Here is an 18,957-nt window from a genome sequence, read left to right on the forward strand (position 1 = left end):
TCCCGGCTGAGATTCCCACAACACCACTCGGACACCACGCGCTCTGGAGCGCAGGCTAGCACAGGTCTCTCAGGCTTTGCAAGCTTACCCCGTACTCCTCAATCTTCTAACATCTCAGCACCTCAAGTGGCTGCTGATCCTTACAAACCCATTCCTCTGCACAGTGTGATGATGGTGTACATCAGGATGGCCCGTGTCCCAACCAAGGATCCCTTCCACGCGTTTCCTCAGCACCCAGTGCAGTCCTTATGATCTCGTGGAAACTGTGAGATCCTTTGTGTCCCTGGGATCTCGTGGACAGGAGGCCAGATAACCGACCCTTGAAAAGTACTTCAGGACCCTGGCCACGACAGTTGGCACTAAGCTGCAGGCCTGCAACGTCCAGATATAATCCACCCAGCGATATTCCCCTGCCTGGAGCATGGCAAGCCCCAGACCTTCACAAGTCTGCGGATAATCCAGTTGCAGTTCCTCCTGTCCTAATGATCCCTCAAGTCCCAGCATCGATGGCCTTTGAAGATGAAATTAATTTAAGAAGCAACCGTTGAAATGCACAGGCCATATCCAAATTCTGTCCTGTCTGCCATCCTACCCCTGAAGGTTAGATCAATCGATTTAGTGGGGCCAAGACCCTGTCCCTTGGAATGCAGGTGCCAATTCCACCCCCACGCAACATCCCAGAAGGGCCCTTCAGAGTCAGAGGACCACACTATCCCTTGATGCAGTAGTTTATGACCTTCAATCAGGAATGCACAGATGTAGCTGTCCCCCTAGCACCCAAATGTGGATTGGAGACAGGCTGACAGGCACTACGAGCCACAAGCATCAAAATGCCGTCTTTCCCAAAAGTGACATTTCCACACACATAATGTTGAATCCACTCGTACTACCGGAGAGGATTCGCCATTATGAACTCATTGATATAAAACACAATAATGCTACAACTCTGCCTGTAGGAAATACTGATCAATAGCCTTTCCCTACATTCCCCCACGCAAATCCATTGCAAGAAGCAGGCCCGTCGTACCGAACACACTCCCTGGTGCCATTCATGACCCATGTAACATGCAAATGCTCAACCTCTTCCCAACACTTCACCCTATAACCAGAGAGAACTCCAATATAACGGGAGACATGCAGCACCTTGGTACATAGCTGTGTAAATGGGAAACTGAGTAACAGTAACCTGTGCACACATGCCTCACCAGTGGCACAATCGATGAGCTACCTCTGTGGACGCACAACCAGTACAACAGGCCCACGGAGGAGCTTTCGAGATACATGCCCTAGGTGTGCGTCTTTCCCCTTGACAAGGGACCTACAGCAACTCGAATCAGCCAGTCATGTATATGATTAGCACAGTGTTTTGGCACTGAATGACCGTGTCCAACACACTCAAAGTCCTAAGGCTAGCTTCCAGATCAGCGGAAAGCTGGGAAGGAGAAAAGCACAAAGTCTATTGAAGGCACCCTATAAAGGGCCATTTCCAGCAAAGATTTTAAAATTATCTTCCATGTTTATTATTACTTCCCAGTTAGCTGAATAATGGTCTCTGTTGGTCACAAACTTGGGTGTTTTGAATTTAGTGTTGTTGCAAATTCTGCTTTTCTGCAGGGTCAGCTCAGATGTTTCACCTTTTTGTGGACCATATGTTTTTGCTGTTATAATCTTTGTCCTGTGGCTCTGCTAAGCAGTACCACAGTGTGTGTGTGTGTTCTGGCTCGAATATTCTATTGGTAAAATTAGTTTCACCCAACTCATTTTTCCTGTTGGGCCAGAGTAGATGGTGCAGAAAATGCAGCAGTGTTATGGTAGTGATATGTGGGCTGCAATGTGTATTTACAGCACACACATATATGACAGAAATATATGCCTACTAGCATGATACATGGCAGAGTAACACCTAATTGTTGATAAACAAGTCACTCCTAAAGTGTATTTTGAAAACCCACAGGGAAGGGGGCTAATATATAAAAATAGGGCACACTACATATGGCGGTTATTGCACTCTCAGAGTAAAATAAAGTCTGAAAGCTGTTTATCAGACTTAATAGCCTAACAAGGACTGTGCAGTCCTTGTTAGGCTATTCCCTGAACAGGCCTAGATGGGATTCAAATTATGTCCTATTTCTGCTTTCATATACATGTTCTTTAAAGTTATTTCTTACTTTGATTTCAAGATCTGTTTTAATTTTGAAATCAGATTTTTGATAACTTGATTAGAAAAATAACTTTATAGAAACACGCTTAGACTGTCTAACTGTCTTAAAACCAGTTCTGCCACTCATGACAACTTCAGAGCCAGAATTCACATCCTTGGCTGGGAATAACTTTGGCTCAGAAGACAATAACCTGCCTCTGAGCCCAAGAAGAGTAGATGGATTTGAACTGCTGACAACATAAAAGGTATTAGCTAGATGGGCTTGAACAGTTGGTAGATCAGAGGACAGCATTAGCATAACAGGGTAGGCGTCTCCTGGTAATATCCAGAACCCTTCTAGACAACCAGGCTGAAGTCACTGTTGTTAGGGAGAGTGTTAGTTTTTACCCTGTGAGGAAGGAGAAAAGATCTTCTAAATAGGGTTGTGGCTAAGGAGCAGGAGTCATGCCTGTCCAATGGCAGAGGAGTTCTGCCATATTGAAACAAGGGAACAAGGGTAATATTTCCAGTAGGGCAAAGAAATCGTGTTGCAAAAGGAGGTAAGGGACTGCAAAAAAATAAGAATTAAATGGCAACATTTTCAAAATTACCTCCACCACTTCATAACATTCATAGATCTGGGAGGCTGCACATGGATAACAGAGCCCGGCTGGAAGAATTTTACTGGGCTAAAGAACGGTGATGGATCAAACCCAGATCTTTTGACTGGGTGTGAGTGTTTGATTGGTTCAGATGCTCCGTCCATCACCACCCCCTTTTGTACTGCTTTGGCCGCCATAAATGTGGCAGGGTATGATCAGACGTGAATCCCTTGCTCACTTTGCCACTGGATTCAAGCAAGCCGGGCTGAAGACGGCTGTAATGCCAGAAACCGGTCCTCGGAAGCTTGTTTCCGGTCCAGGGAAGGCATGGCTTGGCAGTTCGGGCTGGACTGTTCCCATGAGGCACAGGGTCAGACTGATTTGCATATAGCCATGTCTGAACTGGGGTGGCAGAGTGGGCTAAAGAACAGTGATGGATCAAACCCAGATCTTTTGACTGGGTGTGAGTGTTTGATTGGTTCAGATGCTCCGTCCATCACCACCCCCTTTTGTACCGGAAGAATTTTACTGGCACCCAATGACTTGCTCTCCAAGGTTCAAGTATTTAGCCTCCTGTTTTCCTGCTTCAGAGAGATACAAAAAGCAGAAAGACTTCTGACTCCAAGAAGACCCAACTGGCCATAGAGAAATAGACCATGCTGGAGACCTACCTGGTGACAAATCACGTGCCCAGAGGAGCTAGGGGCTTCTTTTTTTTTAAATATATTTTTTATTTTTCCATCAACATCAGAATTACAAATTCATATTACATTGCCAGAGAAACAGAAACAAAAATCTTAGAATTCAGAGAGCATTATCATCAAGTTTAAACCAAATAAAGCATTTTTTCCAAAAACACAAAGAGCTTTAGACTGGGTAGAAGAAGCTAAAAAAAAATGGGAAAAGATCATCTCAGAAACAATAGAAAGCCATCATTAAGAGATATCATATAATCTTAATTACGTATGACTTTCCCTCTAATTCATCTTAAATCTCTCCCAGCCTCACTTTCCATTCAATTATTGGGGCCCATATTCTCCATCCAGCCTCTTTTTTTCCCCTCCCTCCTTTTTCATATAGGGCCATTTCTAAGATATAAATGGCCGTACCCGAAAGATCCATTGCTGTAATGTTGGGGGGTTAGGATCCTTCCAGAGTGTGGCTATGCATAGTCTGCTAAGGGTCATAGCTAAATACAGAAACTCGTGGTGGAGAACATCTACACCCGCCCTCACTACACCCAAAATCATAATTTCATCTGTCAAAGTTAAACCTATCCCCAGAGAATCGGCGAAAAATTGTTCCAAAGATTTTTCATATATATCCAGAGAGGGGCATGATGCAAACATGTGAATTGTATCTGCTTGCGTGGATTGGCATCTCGGACAGATGCCCCCGTTATTTCCCCCCCACTGCGCTATTTTATGAGGAGTGTGATAAAGTTCGAACATAGTCTTATAGTGTTGAGATTGTAAATTTGCCACTCTTAAGACCGAATTTGACAGTTTTAATGACTTCCTCTGCCTCATTCCCTGTTAGAATGTATGAGAAGTGGAGAGACAAACTACGTCTATCACAATCATCCTTTTTATTCGTATAATAGCGAGATGGAGGTTCCCCCTTCATCCCTTACACATTCCAGCAGTTCGATTCTTTGAAAATTCATGTCTCCTCCCTGTTTCTTTTTCAAAACTGACCTCACTTGTAGGTACTTAAAGAAGTCTCTACGCCCTAGGTTATATAAGCGTTGTGCCTGCTCAAAAGAGATCAGACCGGTTGCCCCTATAAGGTCCCCGATAGTTTTAACCCCTAGTGCATCCCAGCCCCTCATAACTGGATTGTGAAATACCCCCGGCAGTGATGGGTTCCCATACAGAGGGGTATAATAATTCATTCTCCCTAGTTTTAATTTTCTCCTTATCCCAGACCAAACTGATCTTGCGGCCACCAAGGTCTTAAACCTTACTTTTTTGTGATAGCTCCTCTCCTCATATGTGAGTAGCCATTGATTAGAGTTTTTCACTACGAGTTCATATACGTCTGGGACACCATCTCTACCTCTCCATCTGTCTATAACACTCCCCCCCAGCATACCTCTAATGTATTGCAGGACCGTTGCCCAATAAAATGCCTTAAAGTCTGGTAGCGCAGCCCACCTCTTTCTCTTGGGAGTGACAGAAATGTTTGGCTGCGACGTGTTTTGCCCTTGGCCCAGATAAATCTATTAGTCACCTTTTCTAGCTCCCTGAACTAGCTATTGTTAAAGATTAGCAGTATGGTCCTAAATAAATAAAGCACCTTTGGCATAAACACCATTTTAATAACATTGCAGCAACCAATTGTTGTTAGGTGTAGGTTATTTAGTTTGTCAAAATCAATTTTGGCCGTATCTATAATGGGGCTTAAGTTCTTAGATATCACTTTAGAAAGGTCTGAGGTTATGCGAACCCCCAGATATACTGCTGTCTCTACCACTCTTGGATCGCCTAAAGATATTTTCTGGTTTATTACTACTTGGGTCTTGTTTGCATTTAATTTGTACCCAGACAGTCTTACAAATGCATCCGCTTCCTGTTCTAATTCTCTTGGGGCTGATATTGGTTCGCTTGATGTTATGGCCAGGTCATCCGCATATCCTAGTATTTTAGTTTCATGCCTGTTCAATGCTATGGGCAAGATGTTTCTGTTCTGCTCTATCCTCCTAATGAATGAATCTATATATAGAGCGAAGAGTAGCGGGGAGCAGGGACACCCTTGCCTAGTTCCGCATCTAATATCTATTATGCCACTCAGCTCCCCCATGGTTCTAACTCTTATTCTTGGATTGTGGTATAAGGCTTTCAGAGCTCCCACATATCCCTCCCCCAGGTTCAGCTTATCCAACGCAGCCCAGAGAAATCCCCACGAGACCCTATCAAACGCCTTCTCAGCGTCTAAAAGAATCAACGCCATAGGGTCTCGTGAGGCTGCCGTGCCATCAAATAACGTAAGCACTCTTCGGACATGTTCCGCTGTTCCTCTCCCAGGGATAAACCCGTGCTGCCATGGAGAGACTATCTTGCCAATTACTGCTCCTAGCCTATTTGCCAGCATCTTTGAGTAGATTTTCACATCACTGTTCATTAGGCTTATCGGCCTATAAGATCCAGGATTGGTTGCGGGCTTATCTTTTTTCAGAAAGACTATCATAGTTGCCTCTCCCCATGACTCCGGAGGTATAGCACCCTCTTGTATATTTACAGCCTACTCATATAGTTCTTCTTCTATCTCGGCTAAAAATGTTTTGTAGAACTCCAAGGGTATAGAGTCTGGGCCTACTGCTTTACCAGATGGTAAGTCAAAGATTGCCCTCTGTATTTCTGTTTTGCTAAATACCATCTCCAATGCCCCCCTCTCCTCTGTCGTTAGTTTCTCTAGTCTGACACTCCCAAGATACCCCTCTATATCCTCGATAGGTGCCATATAGTCCGCTTCATATAACTTTTGATAGTAGTCCCGAAAGCTAGCACATATACTCTCGGGTGTTGTTGCGACACTTCCGTTCTCAGTACTGATCTCTGAAATATCCCCCTTAGTAGCAGCCTGCCTTGTTCGAACAGCTAGCATGCGGCCTATCTGCTCACTATACTCATATTGGTCCTTTCTCCATGCCAAATACTTCCCTGCTGCTTTAGATGCAAATAGCTCTCCAACCGCTGCCTTAGCCATAGCAAGCTCATATGTTATACTAACAATATCCTGATTCGCCCTGATTGCGCTACTAAGTTCATGTTCTAGTCTAGCAACTGCCCTTATTCTCATTTCTACTTCCTCCCTCTCTGCCTTATTCCGCCTAATTGAATACCTGATTGTCTCCCCCCTTATACCTGCTTTCAGGGTATCCCACACTACTGCAGGGGGAGCAGAGCCTTTGTTTAGTCCAACAAAAATTTCTCATCCATTCTTTCATTAGGGCGGTATACTCTGAATCCTGTAACAGGGCTCTCTCAAATGTCCAATTTGTCACCTTCTTTTGCTGGGCAACGGTTGTTATATCTAAGATAAGCGGGTTATGGTCAGACATTACCCGGGGTAGTATGCTAATCTTTGCGGTGGATGGTACAGCTGGTGATACCAGAAAATAGTCTAGCCTTGCTAAGACCTTATGAGGGGCAGAATAATATGCACTGCCGCTCCCTGAGTTATTTTGCAGCTCCCATATATCTACTAGATCATTATCACACATCAATTGAATCAGTGCTCTGTGGCTTCTCTTCTTTCGACCGGAGAATTTCCCCGGATCGTTCTTCCACAAGCCATTCAGTCCATTAACATTTAAGTCTCCACAAACTATTAATGGCAGAGGCCATTTGGCTAATTCTAAGTTAATAAAGTCCATAGCTTCCGGGTCGTCCACAGTGGGAGCATACAATAAGCATAGTGTGAAATTAAAGCTCTGTATCTGGCACTCCACCAAAACCCATCTACCATAGCGGTCTGATTTTTGCCTATTTACAACCACACATCCATGCCTTGCTAAGATCGCTACCCCTCTTGTTCTTGTTCCTTGCGTCGTATATGATACTAATTGGTATCCCAGCTGTTCTAAGGGTCCCTTTTGAGAGGCCTCTATTTGTGTTTCTTGTACACAGATCAGCTCAACGTGCAATGTTCTTAAATATTCCTTCATAGCTCTTCGTTTTCTACCATCATTTAGTCCACAAACATTCAGCGAAACTATCCGCATAGGCATTTCTGTTTCATTTTCACGCTCCCCCAGTTAGTTTTTGTTAACCTGGCGTCTTTAGTTTCTTCTATATTCTGATGTGATGAAGTTTTTTCCCCCCGTTTTTCCCTCCCCGGCCCTCTCTTATCCCCCCTGACCCGTCCCACTTCTCGCTTCCCCCCCCCCTATCGGTTCCCCTCCCTCGGTCCCCCTCCCTTCCCCCCTTACCATCCTATGAGGCTTGCTGGGTCCCAGAGTACCCAGGTGTGGGCATCGGTGTGGTCAGAGTGCGCCTCAGTACGTCCCGCGGGCAGGTTCTTTATACTTTGGTCGTATCGGATGGGTGGGGTCAATGATGCAATCAGATATTTGCCCCAAACCATTATTTAAACATGGAAATTCATACCAGATTTTTGATACATTTATTCCCCCCGCCCCCCCTCCACAACCCCTTCTGATTGGTCCCCATGTTTTTGTGTTCATAGACAGTTGCTGATTTGCGTTTATATTCCTGAATTCCCTTTCTCATTTGCTGAGATTTCTCTTAGGTAAGCTTCGGCTTGAATTTCGCTTGAAAAGCTTCTTGTTGATCCCTTGTATATTATTTTTAGCCGTGCTGGGTTTTGCAGGTAGACTGTTGCTCCGATTTTTTCAAAAGGTGCGATTAATTGTATCATTCTCCACCTTCTCTCAACAGTTGCATGGGCGAAGTCTGGTCTGGTGAAGAACATAAAATCTTTGTTTCCTCTGCTTTGTGGGTCTAGCCAGATCATAGAGGGCTTCTCTTAAAAGGTAATTCCCAAAGTGGACCAACATTGCCCGGGGATATTGACGTGGTTTTTGTGAGTGTTTGGGTAGCGTCAAGGGGAATCGATGGGCACGCTGAATTTGTCTGTCCATGTCCCAGGTACTGAGTTCCGGGAATGCTGATTTCAGCAGATTAATCCTAGAACCCCTTGGGTCGTTCTCCTCAAAGCCTTCAGGTATTCCAAGGAACCTCAGATTGTTTCTTCTTGACCTATTTTCGTGATCTTCCACTTTCATCATGAGGTCCTTTATGATTCCGTCGTGCTCATTCTCCTGTTTTTGCAGCTTAATTACGTCCATTTCCAAATTTTCTGCACGTGCTTCCACTGAGGCCATTCTATCCGAGATCTCGGTACAGATGTTGCCAACTTTTTTAATTGCCCCTTGAAGCTTCTCAATAGCAACGTGATTCCTTTGGGTTTCCCTTTTAATGTCCTTATGGAAGTTTTTTATGGAGCTCAGCACTTCGCTCAACAAAGGCTCTGCAGTTGTTGCTGAGCTATGTCCATTTCCGAATTGTTTCTGGCTTTTTCCTTCTGGCTTAGCTAAGCTGTGGTCATGAACATGCTCTGTCTCTCCTGGTAGCTTTGGAGTCGGGCTTTTTCGTATATGTTTAGGTCTTGTTATGGCATATTCATTGTTACTGCCAGGATCTGTAGTCTCATCGTTGAATAAATTAGCTCTTCTCCTTTTGTCTCTTGCCCTCTTTTTTTTCCCGTTTTTTCCTTGAGTTCGAGCTTTGGCATGTTTCACTAAGTTTTCTGGATTCGTTAGAGTCTAGAATCTCGGAGACTGTTGCTTCTAGTATTTGTTCATCATTTGTTTCACTTGTTTTACTTGAGGTGGACATCCCTGTTTCATATATGTCTGAATCAGAGTCCACTTCGGAAAGTGCAGTATTACCAAGCTGTGGGACTGGCTCAGGGGGGAATGTTTGCGCGCATGATGAGGTGGGAGTTTGTTTTTGAGCTATATTTTTCCCATCCACACTGATTCGCTCCACAGATGTGTTTGAGTCAACCTCACTGGTACCTTTCGCGCTGTCTGCTTGGTTATTTTTTTGTTTTATAATTTCAGTAGGCTCGCTTGGTCCTTCCTTTGCTACCGGTGTGAAAAAGTTGGATATCCGAGGCTGAGAGGTGGTTGGGAGTCCAGTATTTTTAGCAGCAGCTTTCAAGTTTTTTATTGTTTGCAGCCTCTGAGCCTTTTTAGCCATTAATTCCAGATTAGCTTTGTCCGCTGTATCGTTTCCCTTCTCTTTGTCTTTGTCTTTCTCTCTGTCGTTCTCTTTCTGTTTTTGTTTCGCTTTTTCTCTATCCTTGTCCTTTTCAGTATTTTTACTTTTATTTTTAATTTTATTTTTATCAGAAGACGGCTGTAATGCCAGAAACCGGTCCTCGGAAGCTTGTTTCCGGTCCAGGGAAGGCATGGCTTGGCAGTTCGGGCTGGACTGTTCCCATGAGACACAGGGTCAGACTGATTTGCATATAGCCATGTCTGAACTGGGGTGGCAGAGTGGGCTAAAGAACAGTGATGGATCAAACCCAGATCTTTTGACTGGGTGTGAGTGTTTGATTGGTTCAGATGCTCCGTCCATCACCACCCCCTTTTGTACCGGAAGAATTTTAATGGCACCCAATGACTTTCTCTCCAAGGTTCAAGTATTTAGCCTCCTGTTTTCCTGCTTCAGAGAGATACAAAAAGCAGAAAGACTTCTGACTCCAAGAAGACCCAACTGGCCATAGAGAAATAGACCATGCTGGAGACCTACGTGGTGACAAATCACGTGCCCAGAGGAGCTAGGGGCTTCAATTGATCAGCATAGCCTTTCCCAGCAGTTGGAGACAAGGGACCAGCAAGTGACATTTGCCCAGAAAGGTCACTCCCTATTTTGGCAGGAAAACTAGGTTCGCCAGATCAGTTTTTTTTTCCACTCTGAAAATAGGTTCAAAGGTATCCATCCTTTATGATTGCAGCTTTCAGCCTGGCCCTTCTGGAAGATTTTGACTTTAAAAAAAGTGAATACATTCAAACATAAAATCTTGGACTGCAGCTAGGTGGCAAATCTAGCCAGCTGATAAAGCACACTCAGCGGTCATGAGTTCCGACATTACATCGCACTGAGATTTTGACATCAAAATCAACAGCCTTTGTGAGTCTGATCTCCCCTCCATCAAGGTCTAGCTGAAATAAGTCCTAGGTCCCAGTCAACTGTGAACTGTTATTTTCAAATTTTTTGGCTGTCTTTGCCTTCAAACTTTAAAAGTTAATCTCTCTGGTTTCTCTTTATCCTATTTTGACAATCTATTGTGTTCTTTCCATTGAAATTGTTGGCACTGCTAAAGCTGAACTCAGGCTTCTCAGGCAATTGCCTGCTGCTTAAGCCATAGCTACCAAACACCGAGCAGAGATTCTCTCAGGACTGTGTTTTACTTATCCACATTGTTTAAGTTAGCATGGGTTACCTCTTTCCAAATGAATAACCCCATACAGATCTCTACACAGTACACCATCAGGTTTTCTTAACACTAATCGTGATATAGAAGATGATGATGACGATTATAATCACCCACCATCAGATCCCTGGGATGACTAACATAGATCCACCTCAAGATACAGATCTAGGTCTATACCCAGCAAAACCTTCCCCCTCCTTATATTACTGCATTAATTGCTAGGCAGCTAATTACCACGAAGTGCCTTTACACAAAGAAACACTGGAGGCAGATTTTGTATTTGAAACATTACAAAGCACACACAGAACACAAATGTGGCCTATGCTTAAAGGTATGTTGAGACATCCTAATGATATTGTTAAAGACCCAGTTCGAGCACGTATATTAACAACTAGAGTAGAGAAAATATTAACCACCTCCATCTGACCCAGTTTTCATCAGGGGTTAGTTACCTTTGGATTCATAAGTGGTCTCTAATGCCCGTAAAAGGGCAAATTCGCAAAGAACCGGAGAAGCACCACCTCCAGAAAAAGAATCCAAGCTCATAGATGCTTCGGGGAAAAAAGTGGCTGCACAATCAGCCTACCATTGCCGTACAACTTACACACACGGTTTATTGTCCAGATACAATAGAGCTCACTGGGATAAAATAGAAGAATGATTAAAATATCTCCCAGAAGACAACAAAAGAGGGGGCAGGAAATAGTACAAGAAAGGAAACCTATATCCAATTAATCTATCAAGTGTTAATTAGATGCTGCAGATACTTCAGCTAGAGGAATCAACACTAGCATTATGCTCAGAAGACATGCATGACTCAGAATTTCTGTTTTTTAACCAGAAGTGCAACAAACCATTCTTAATGCACCCTTTGATAATGAACACCTTTTTGGCCTCAAATAGACCAGTTCCTTGAAAAAAGATACTGAAGTAGCAAAGTCTATGGGGCACTTCAATCTTCTTCTACCAGAGGTTCCTTTTGTCGCTCCTTTTACAGAGGAGTCTCCAAACTTAACACTAACACCTCAGATGTGGCTGCATCGTCATATGAAACACAAACACTATCTTCCCCCTCTAGAGGATTCTACAAGGGTAACTATAGAGGAAACCGTTTTTAAGGAAGAGGGACAGGTACACAAACATGTAACCTCCTAGTCCTCTAACAAGCTGTGACTTGATACAACTTCTCCCGACCATTCATCACCTTTCGAGGGAAGATTACAACAGTTTCTTTCCACTTGGCAAGCCATCACAACAGACAAATGAGTTTTGGGTATTATCCAACATAGTTATTGCCTGGTGCTTACCAGCAATCCTCCCAATATTCCACCTCACATTCACAAACTCTCGCTACAACACCAACAGCTTCTTAAACAAGAGGTACAAGCTCTTCTAACAAAAGAAGCTATCAAACCAGTTCCATTAAAACATCAATGGTCAGGAGTGTACTCAATTTACTTCCTAATCCCCAAAAAGGATGAGTCTCTACCAACAATCTTAGATCTCAGACCGTTAAACCTATACATTCTGTCAAAACACTTCCATATGGTTACCCTTCAACAAGTGCTTCCACTTCTACGTGGCAACTTTATGTCCACGCTAGACTTGAAGGACGCATATTTCCATATTCCTCTCCATCCAGCACGTCGCAAATATCTCAGATTTGTGATAGCAGGAAATCACTATCCATTCAAAGTACTTCTTTTCGGAATGACTACTGCACCCAGAGTATTCACAAAATGTCTAGCATCATTAGCAGCTCATATAAGAAAACAACAAATTCATGTCTTCCCATATCTGGACGATTGGCTCATCAACGCTAACACACATAGAAAATGTTTATAACACACTCAAGATACCATAAACCTTCTCCGATTGGGATTTACAGCCAATGCACAAAAGTCCCATCTTCAAACCTCACAACTGGTATGTTATGTTGTTAACATTTATATCACGCAGAGATACTCAAGAGTGTACAGGCGCGGAAGCCACATGAGAACGCTCCGGAGCTGAAAGCAACTGCAAGTTAGATGAACAGCAGGGTTTTTAGCCATTTCCTTAACAGCCTAGGGTCTTGCATATTACACAGTTCATATGGAAGGGAATTCCAAGCTTCTTCTGCCTTACAAGTTAAGGAACTGCCCCCCATTCGTGTAAGACAAAAGCGGGGGATTACTGCAAGACACTGCGAGACTGAATGCAATTGTCTTTGTGGTGGGTAAAAACTAAAACGTCTCCTGAGATATAGCGGGCCAGATCCATGAAGGGCTGCATGGGCCAAAGTAAGGGCTTTAAATATGACCCGTTTAGCCAATGTAAATCATGCAAATGTTTTATGCTTGACGTTCCCGGGATGTTAAGCAAAGCTCAGGCTGCAGCATTTTGTATTACTTGCAGTTTCTTTAACTGGTAATCTGGCAAGCCAATGTATAGTGCGTTAGCATAGTCAAATGTGTCTAAGAATCAGGGCGCAGGTAACCATTTATTTGGCTGACCTGGGTAGAAAGGGGAAGAACTTCCTTAGGGATTTCAGTGTACCAAAGCACTGTCCAGCTAGTTTCTTTATCTGCGTGGAAAACTGGAGATCTTCATTAAACCAGGCCCCCAGGTTCTTAACTGGTTGACCCACAGAATTTGGTAGAGGATAATCTGCCGCCCAAAGTGCCTCCCTAAACTGCCGAGGAATGGACCCATACAAAAGAACACTTAAGCTGAGCAGATGCGACCCATTTAAAGACGGCTGTAAGACAGTCTTTGGCCTGGTCCAGGGACAAGTCATACGTGATGATCTTAGCTCCCAGCTCCTCCGCGAGATGGATCAAGGAAGTAACATATATGTTGAAAAGAAGAGGACTCAAAGTGGAGCCCAGCGGAACTCCATAAGTCACCTTTTTAAAGGCTGAGGAAAACGGAGGTAGCAATAGTTGCTGTGATCTATCCTCTAGGAAAGATTTAAGCCAATTCCACGCTAGACCAGAGACACCAATGTTCGAGAGACGGGCTAATAGTTGGAAGTAAGGGACCTTATCAAAGGGAGCAGAGAGGTCTAATAAACTCAGAGCCGCTCTGCCGCCCGCATCCAAACATTCTCTAATTGCTTCTGACATTTCAAAAAGGGCCGTCTCTGTACTATGTGTCCCGAACCCCGATTGGGCTGGATGGACCAGGCCAGATATTTCAACAAAATTAGTTAGCTGTTTGTAAACCGCTTTCACACTCACTTTCGCCACAGCCGGGAGAAGAGAAATCGGGCGGTAGCTAGCGGGCGTGGAAGGGTCCAAAGAAGGCTCTCTTAAAAAAGGTAGCAGTTTGACCTGCTTCCACTCTAGTGGAACTGTGGCGGTCTGAAGGGACATAATGATGAGGGTATTATCCTCTGGTTTGACCACCTCTGCAACAGCGACTAACAACATGGCCTAACAAGGGTCAGCCGGAGAACCCGATTTTCAGCGGTTTGAGGATAGACATTGAATCTTGAGGGGCAATGGGAGAGCATACCATCAAATAATGAGAAGATGTACTAGAAATAGAGATATTCGGGAGGGAAAGCCCTGCCTGACCTGGGGTACTAGTCCAGAAATTGGTCTGGATCGACTGGATCTTGTCAATAAAGAAACTAGATCGTTTCTCACACTAGGTGTCTGAGGTAGGAAGGGTAATACTCTGCACCAGGGGCTAGAAAGCTCTGAACGATTGAAAATATTTCTTTAGCGTTGTTTTTAGACATGGAGATGCGCTCCGCATAATAACTGCTTTTGGCCTGCCTAATGGAAGTGTAATATGCTTTCTGAGCCATCCTTAATGCTACTTTGGCAAGGGGGCAATTTTTGACTGTGCTGTTTTTGCTCTTTGAGCTCGCCGGAAAACCATGGTTTAGAGGGGGAGTTTCTTGCTCGCTTGTTAGAAAGGGGCGGGGATAAATGTTCCACCACCTGCGAGATCCAGCTAGTGAAGGTCTCCAAAGCTCCACCTAGATCCATGGAAAAGGTAGGACGAGTGTCTGCCAAGGCCCGACTCAAAGCAGATTGATCGATTCTATGAGAGGGTCTGCCTTGGTGATGCCCATTAGTTGGATCGGGCATCTGAAAGGTCCATGAGAAATGGATCAGAAAATGATTCGACCAGGAGACTCAAAGGGGTTCTTTAACACATAAAGGAAAATTGGATCAAACTGGGTCGTAGATGTGCCCACCACGGTGCGAAGGGTATCTAATCCATTGGGTGAGCTGAGCGAGGGTGCATGAATCACAAAGCTCCCTAGTGTCACTTGCCTCCACGCTGCCCAAGGAGTAAAATAATTGAGAATCGCAGGGCCTGGGGAACAATTACCTCGTCTAGGGCTTTCAAGAACGCTTCTGTAGGGCCGGGGGGGCCTATAAAACAGTGTGCCACCCTGTGTGAAATTTGTTGATATAATGATGGAACATTGAACTTTCTCTTGACCCTCCAATCACCGTACCCTACTCTAAGGATGCCCCCATTGCAAAAGAATCCACCCAAGGCCCTACATCCAACTAACAGCTGTCTCCCCAAACTCCCCCTCTCAGCAATTCAGACCACCAAACTCAACCCCTTGCAATTGAAAAACAAGCATTTACAATGCAATGGTTTCGCCTTTCGAAAAGTTAGAGCTATTGGCATTTTAAATGACAAAATTTGTATTTATGTGTTGGTTTTGAAAACAGATAAATAAATGGCATTGTCATTTACATTGCCATTAGCTTAACCTCTAGCAAATGTGAGACCTATTGTACCCTACGGACGAGCTCAGCAGACGGCAATTACTCACGAACAAAAATCATGCAATGAAGACGAGGGAAACTTCAAAATATCAGAAATTACAGCCATTTGAGCAACAAGAAACTCCAAGAAGCTAGTGCTCCCTCCTGTAACCTCATATTAAATGGCAAAATTACAGGAAGCTAAAACTAATGACACGGACAGCAGGAGGGGGGACGCATAGCTGCCAAGGTTTCAGATTGCCATGTGTGACATTTTCATAATTTCAGCGAATTTATGAGTGACATTTCAGCGACTGAGTGACACTTTCTCACGAACAAAAATCATGCAATAAGGACGAGGGAAACTTCAAAATATCAGAAATTACAGCCATTTGAGCAACCAGAAACTCCAAGAAGCTAGTGCTCCCTCCTGTAACCTCATATTAAATGGCAAAATTACAGGAAGCTAAAAATAATGACATTTCAGACATTGACAGCTGAAACGCTTAGCACTGAGAACTTGCTACACTGCATGAGATACATAAATTCACTACATGGAATTCAGTTGTGCACGTTTATTTTAAGGTTAGACTACTGCAGTGCTATATTGTAGGCAGCTTTCAGAGATCCCCCCGGACTTTTGACCAAATTTTTATGAAAAGTCTCACCTTGCTCTGGGAGTGACGGCAAAGGGAGCAGGAGCAGTGGCAGTAGGAAAAAAAATGATGACGGACATTAAGCTGCCACAGCCGCTTCCAGAAAGCCAGGGCCATGTGGGCGATTACGGACGAAAGGATGAGGCAATCTGACGGTGGCGGCAGACAATGAAGCTCTGAGTCCGCAACGTGGGGCGCCCTCACAGCTGCAGTGCACGCGTTGAGGCTACAGCCCGCCAGTCACACAGCGGCTTTCCGTGATCAGGCTCCTTCAGAGGTTCAAGTTGGTGAGGCGCGTACCTAGTCCCCTCACCTCCTCGGCATGATGTTGGAGTAGCCCCAAGGCTTGGTTCAGGCTGGTAGATGGCCATCGTTGGCGCAGTGGACGGGCCGGTCGGGGACGACATGGTGATCGCCGAGAGACACACTGCAGCAGGCAGCACACGTGAAGTCACCTCCATGTCCCCGCCCGCCGCTTCTGACTCGAGTCTCACTTCCTGTGTGGAACAGGACTTGGCATGGGCTCCAGGCCGCGCCGCTACACAAACCAGTCAAGAAAAATGCACGAACACTTGAGGGCAGGCCGCCCGCCCCGCCGCTGGGTCTTATCCAGGCACACGGACAGCGGGAGGGGGGACGGGCACACGGACAGCGGGAGGGGGGCGGGTTAACTGGCACACAGACTGCGGGAGGGGGGCGGGGACGGGCACACGGACAGCGGGAGTGGGGTGGGAACGGGATACCTGCTAGCAACTCTAATCGCGCAGCCCACCCCTGCAAGGCACACGTTGGAAATGAAACCAACATACCGATACAAAAAAAAATAACCGCCGGAATGACGTCACAAAGGGGCGGAGAGAGAAAAAATCGCCAGAAACGCCCACGAATCGCCTCGCAGAATGACGGACGCCTCTCTCTTCCAATGGCTAGCCTCCATTTATGGAGTTAGCCAATGGAACAGAGAGGCGGGACTTTTGTCCATACTGGTAAACAAAAGTTTTCGCCCTGCGCGAACGCTGCTGCGCAGCGGATCGCGAGGCGAAACCTAACGATGCAACTTGGGCCTAATTCAACTATATCCATGAACAAATCGTCCTCAGTTTACTTGCTTGAAGCCGACATTGTACATCTCTGACCCCCTTCCTGTTGCACTTGTAAAAAATCTCAGCCCTGGGAGCTGTCAAAATCTCCTATGAATAATGTGGAATCGACTGGACTTAAAAAAAAAAAAAATAGTAAAAATCGCCCCTGGAGGATTGTGTCTGACTCCAGCCTAATGGCCTTTCAGGTTAGAGGTACACCGACCTGTTGGCCAACAGGTCAGTGTACTCCTTCCCTGCCCCATAATGCTTCATCATCCGAATATGTGGACCCAGTGCATCACATTTAGAGTCCTTATGAATTTGAATATGGAAGAATCTTTGTCTGCGATTTGATGGTCCATATAATCAAAAGATTTGGATGTAATAAATGTTTCAGTTCTTGTAAATTAGCCACATATTTTGTGTTAAAAGCATATGTAAATCATAGATCTTTTTGAGTCATTACAAACTGGAATTCAAAATACAAAAATGATTCCAATTTCTCAACATATTTCAATCCTTCAAATAAAATACCCCGATTTTTTAGGAAACATATAAGTGTGTAACATTTCCTATGTAGTTGGGAGTGAGATGGCAGTGTTTAGTGTGTAAGACTATGCGTGTTACTCACAAGCTGACCTGCCTATAACAAATAAATAATGTCCAAAGGTAACGATCTCCATAGTAGTACCACATTTTGGCTCCAAAAGAATTGCTGCAAATACTTTATTCACTCAGTTTGCAAGCATTGAGCCATCCAAATATTTGGGCTAATTTAAAATCTCCATTTGTCAATGCCCGACTTTTCCCCTGGAAACGGAATTGGCAGATTTAGATCTTTCATGCCCGGTGGACTAACTACTTATGATCGCACCTCTGTCCATACCACTGACCTACATGTTATCCCCGTGGAAGCGTGTTAATTGGGAGTGGGTCTAGTGATGTTGTTTGGGGTCTAGCTTTCATGAGAAAGGGTGCTGGTGTTGTCATGAATTAGATTCCAGTCACCTGTAAACTTTAGAGGATTTCATTTCATTTAAGGCATTTTGGGTCCTGTGCAGTACTTTCATATGTATTTTAGAGACAGCTCCGTGGATAGTGCCTTCTTCCTCTTCTCTGTGATAGGACCCTTGATGCTGCTGTCTCGGCAGTTTCTACACTGCTCTATCTAAGAGTTGCTGGCCCTGCAAGGGTTGTCCATGGTAAGGAAGAATGGGTATCTGCTGGTGGCCATATGGTTGTATCTTTTTATGGAGGCCCATGATCGAGGCCATGGAACTCCATCTGAGCGCCCAAGTCAATTGGACAGTGGTCCCCCTTTCCTCATCATATGCCCAGTTTAAGATTCCTGTGTTCCCTTGTGGTTGGCTGGGGTAGGGTGTCAGAACTATGTATTCCATGGAGGAGGGGGGGGGGGTAATCGTCATCACCCGTGGGAGTAAGTAGTAAGATGCAAGTCAATGATGGTTCTTTGTGGAAGAGGCTGCTATATTTGTCAACCGTTAATCTAAAACAGTAGCAAAATTACATTGAGTATTTGTGATTCATACATTTTAAAAATGTGCAGTAGTTCATTTAACTGGGAAAGTAGTTGATACATTTAAAATTGGAAACCATGCCTATTTTGGAAGCTCCACAGAGCAGACGTGGCTGCAGTGTGAATGGTGCTTAAAAAAATGCGTTTAAATGCCGAACTTTTTGTCAAGCCATTCATGAAATACCTGCAAGAAAAACATTGTAAAATAGGCCATATGTATAGATATGTTCATGCTTATGCGTTCGATATGT

General features: G+C 44.5%; 1 protein-coding gene across 2 annotated transcripts in view; it reads left to right on the forward strand.

Annotated features, from left to right (window-relative positions):
- Positions 1–18,957, forward strand: part of BPGM (bisphosphoglycerate mutase) — a 280,243-nt gene that overhangs the window by 259,880 nt on the left and 1,406 nt on the right. The gene's annotated exons all lie outside the window — the stretch shown is intronic.

The sequence above is a fragment of the Lissotriton helveticus genome, chromosome 1_1 (genome assembly GCF_964261635.1).
Source record: "Lissotriton helveticus chromosome 1_1, aLisHel1.1, whole genome shotgun sequence".
NCBI classification, from domain to species: domain Eukaryota; kingdom Metazoa; phylum Chordata; class Amphibia; order Caudata; family Salamandridae; genus Lissotriton; species Lissotriton helveticus.